General features: G+C 40.1%; 1 pseudogene; it reads left to right on the forward strand.

Annotated features, from left to right (window-relative positions):
* The first annotated feature begins 210 nt into the window (after positions 1 to 210).
* The window catches only part of LOC102821580, a 5,377-nt pseudogene continuing 818 nt past the window's right edge, over positions 211 to 4,769 (forward strand).

Consider the following 4,769-nt stretch of genomic DNA (forward strand, 5'->3'; position numbering starts at 1 on the left):
CCACAGCACCACACCAGGACTCCATATATATATTTATATATGTACAAGATGAAAATAAAATTTCAAGTTTTTTTAACTTTAATTTTTCAATTAATGCTTATGTAAAATGCAATAATTGTTTGGTCTACCCAGGAACTCCCTTTTGCACTAAAAAAGCTGGGATTCACTGTTCCTTTCTTCTCCCCCACTCCACTCCCAACTTATGGCTAAATGGATATCTGTCACCTGAATGGATCCCAGATCCTTGACCCTGGTCATAGGTTGAAGGGTAAGTGTTGCTGTTAGGTGCCATTGAGTCTGTTCCAGAACGAAACAATGCCAGATCCTGCGCCATCTTCACAAACATTGCTGTGTTTGAGCCCCAATCCTAACTTCCTGCCACATGGCCACAGTGATTGGCCTGCAGTGGGCATGTGACTATATTCGGAGTCCTTCCTTGGAGAGAGTCCTTTTTCTTTTAGGTGGTAAAATGGAGAGGTTCTACTCCTGGAAGCTAGTAGAAACCATGACTCCTCACCATGGGGAAGCCTAGAGGAGAGCATGAGGCCAGCATGCCCAGATCAGCAGACACAGGAGGCACGTAGAGCCTTAGTAGTAATCAGCAATCAGGTCTGAGGGACCCAGGAATATGCTTCTTTGCTGCCTTGCCATGGCTTACTTGTTCAACTTGTTCTTTGATTCTGTGAGTTGGTCCTGTCTATTCAATACTTTCCCTTTTTTATGGGTGTGGCAGTGGAGTCCTGGTATAGCACTGTAGGATCAGCACTGGACTGCTGACCGTAAGGTTGATGGTTCAAACCCACCAGCTGCTCCTTGGAAAACTTTTACGGAGTCATAACTGACTCAACAGTGCTTCACAATAGCTTGAGTTGGGTTATCACATAAATTGTTTACTAATAAATTCAAGCAGTTCACAAGCATGTAAAGTAAAATCCAAATCCAGTTGCGGTAGGGTTGATTTCAACTCCTGGCAGCCCCATGTGAGACAAAGTAGAACTATGCTCCATAGAGTTTTCAAAGGCTGATTTTTCAGATGTAGATTTCCAAGCCTCTCTTCCAAGGTGCCTTATGGGTTATCTCAGAACTTCCAACCTTCCAGTGAGCAGCTGAGTGTGTTCATGTTTGCACCACCCAGGGACTTCTTATAAGTAAAAAGTTCCCAACTCCAGTCCTAAGAACACTGGTGGTTCAATGGCAGAGTTCTTGCCACCCATGCCAGAGACCTGGGTTCAATTCCTAGCGAATGTACTTCATGTGCAGTCACCGCTTGTCTTGCAGTGGAGGCTGTGGGTTGTGATGAGGCCGAATAGATTTCAGTGGAACTTCCTAACTAACACCAACTTGGAAGAAATGCCAGGCAATCTACTTGTGAAAATCAGCCAGTGAAGAAGAGCCTGTGGTTGGTTCTCAATGATCTGCTCCCCAAATAATCATGGGGATGCTGTAGCACTGGGCAGTGTTTCATATGATTATGCATGGCGTCATCATGAGACCATGACGGACTCAGGATTGGTAGTTGGGACTTCACAGTGAGGACAGATTATAAAGATATTGCTAAAAGAAGTTCAAATGTATCAAAATGTACTGCAAGGATTTTGTAGCAGCACTGTTTAGTTTTTTTTCTGTTCAGACCTTTGCCTATAATTATACATTATACTTATGTTTTTATGAGGAGTGATACAGCAGATTTCCAAGCAAATGGGCTCAAAGTTAGGTGCCTGGATTCATTAAACAAGTTAATCTTTTGTTCAATTTTTCTCATGTCTAAAATGAAGCTGATAATAGTACCTACTGAAAAAGGTTGTTGTAAGGATTAAATAAGATAATACACAGAAAGTGCTTAGAAAACCTGAGAGCTTCGCTCTATTTTAGTAATGCTACCTAGGTGGTACAAATGGTTATAGGTTCAGCTACTAACCAACAGCTCGAGTCCTTGAAAGAAACGCCTGACATTCTACTTCAAAAAATACAGCCAGTCAACTTGGTAGCAACTGTATGTTTTATTATTGTTATCAGTTATACCTTTGAGGGGAAAAAACATCCTGACTTGTGTTTTCTTTTTTTAACTTTTTATTGTGAATTGAATAAAGGTTTACAGAGCAGATCATCAGTTTTACATTCAAGATGAAACTTTGTTTAATTTCAATGATTGCAATCCCTCCTTGTTTCCCCCCAACCCTTCTGAATGTTGTCCTTAGTAAATGCTGCCCTTTTGATCTTGAATGTTGACCATTCCTATGTGTAACTCACTAGTGTTGTTGTCCCCCAAACCTGTTGCTTGGCTGAAAGTTGAGCCATGGAGGTGAATTCAATAAACTAAGAGCTGAAGGTAACCAAGGGCCATACTCAGGGTTCCACCAGTCTCTGTCTGACCAGTAAGTCTGGTGCACTGAAGGCATTGGCAATAAACAAGGCTCCAGGAATTGACAGAATACAAATTGAAATCTTTCAACAAACTGAGGCAGCCCTGGAGGCTCTTACTCATCTACAACAAGAAATTTGGAAGACAGCCATATGGCCAACTGATTGGAAGAGATATTTGTGCCAATTCCAAAGAAAGGTGACCCAGTGGAATGCAGATATTATTGAACAATATCATTAATATCACATGTAAGTAAAATTTTGTTGAAGATAATTCAAACATCGCTGCAACAGTACATCCACAGGGAACTGACAGAAACACAAGCTGGATTCAGAAGAAGACATGGAACTAGGAATATCATTGCTGATATCAGATGGATTTGGGCTGAAAGCAGAAAATACCAGAAAGATGTTTGGTGGTGATTACATGCCGCAGAGTCAGTTCCAATTCATAGCAACCCTGTATAGGGTTTCTGAGGCTGTAAATCTTTACGGGACTAGGAAGCCTCATCTTTCTCCTGAGGAACCACTGGTAGTTTCAAACTGCTGACCTTGAGATTAGCAGCCTGACTTGCAACCACTATGCTACCAGAGCTCTACTTGTGCTTTATTGTCTATGCAAAGACTTTTGACTGTGTGGATCATGACAAACTATGGATAACACTGTGAAGAATGGGTATTCCAGAACACTTGACTGTGCTTATGAGGAACCTGTACATTGACCAAGAGGTAGTTGTTTGAACAAAACAAGGGAATACTGAATGGTTTACAATCAAGAAAGGTGTGCAACAGGGTTCTATTATTTCATCATATTAATTCACTGTACGCTGAACAAATAATCCAAGAAACTGGTTTGTATGAAGAAGAATGTGGCATCAGGATTGGAAGAAGACTCATTAACAATCTGCAATATGCAGATGATACAACCTTACTTGCTAAAAGCAAAGAAGACTTAAAATACTTATTGATAAAGATCAAAGACTACAGCCTTCAGTATGGATTGTACATCAGTGAAAGAAAACAAAAATTGATACAACCAGACAAGTAAATAGCATCTTGATAAACTGGAAAATGAAGTTGTCAAAGACTTCATTTTCTCAAATCAACCATCAACACTCATGGAAGCAGCGGTCAAGAAATCAAACTATTTCCTAGTCAGTCTTAGCCTGGAAGCTCACCCGAAACCTATCCACCATGGTTGACCTTGCTGGCTCAGGTTGGAAGGCATTTAAAATATAACTGGGGAAGAGCTGCCTCCTCAAAGTACAATTGGCCATAATGACATGCATGAATAGAGCACAGCTTTTGGGATCTTCGTTTGCTGATGGGACACAATTCAAAATGGGGAGAAATAACTACAAACATCCATTAATAATCAGAACATAGAATATACAAAGTATGATTCTAGGAAAATTGGCAGTTGTCAAAAATGAAATGGTCGATCGACATTCTGCATTAGTGAGTGGAAATTGGACTGACCATTTTGAATCTGACAATTATGTGGTTGAATGTGACAACTATGCTGGGAATGACTACTCAAGAGAAATGACATCATCAGAAAGAACATTTAGAAATCTAATTTGAAGTAGAATGCTGTCTGTGATATGATAATATCCACACGCCTACAAGGAAGACCAATTAATACAACTATTATTCAAATTTAAGCACCAAGCCGAAATTGAAGAATTCTACCAATGAGTGTGGTGCTGTAGGATAAGCACTGGACTGCAAGGTTATTTGAACTGCAACATCAGCAGTTCAAACTCACCAGTTGCTCCTCTGAAACCCTATACAGGGTCGCTATGAGTCAGAAACAACTCAACAACCCTTAACAACAGCAACACTTTTTCAGTCTGAAATTGATACAACACACAATCAAGAGGCATTGATAATGAATGCTGATTGGAGTGGGAAAGTTAAAAACAAAAAGGAAGTATCAGTGGTTGAAAAACATGGGTTGGTGATAGAAATGATGCTGAAGATAACATGATACAATTTTGGAATGACTTATTTGTCCCTATTACCTTTTTTTTAAGCAACATAAGAGGCAACTATACACATGGACCTCACCACCTGGAATATACAAGAATCAAATTGACAAGATCTGTGGGAAGAGATGGTGGAAAAGTTCAATGTCATTAGGCAAAACAAGGCCAGGGGAAGACTGTGGAACAGACCATCAATTTGTTCATATGCAAGTTCAGGCTACAGTTGATGAAAATTAATGAAAGTCCACCAGATTCAAAATATGACCCACCCAATTTAGAGACCTTCTCAAGAACAGATGTGATGCCTTATATACTAATGACCAAAGACCAGAAGAGTTGTGGGATGACATCAAGAACACCATACAGGAAGAAAGCAAAAGGACATTAAAAAACGTGGTCACCTTCGAGTAGAGAATCCCA

The sequence above is a fragment of the Chrysochloris asiatica genome, unplaced genomic scaffold (genome assembly GCF_000296735.1).
Source record: "Chrysochloris asiatica unplaced genomic scaffold, ChrAsi1.0 scaffold00115, whole genome shotgun sequence".
In the NCBI taxonomy this organism is placed as follows: Eukaryota; Metazoa; Chordata; class Mammalia; order Afrosoricida; family Chrysochloridae; genus Chrysochloris; species Chrysochloris asiatica.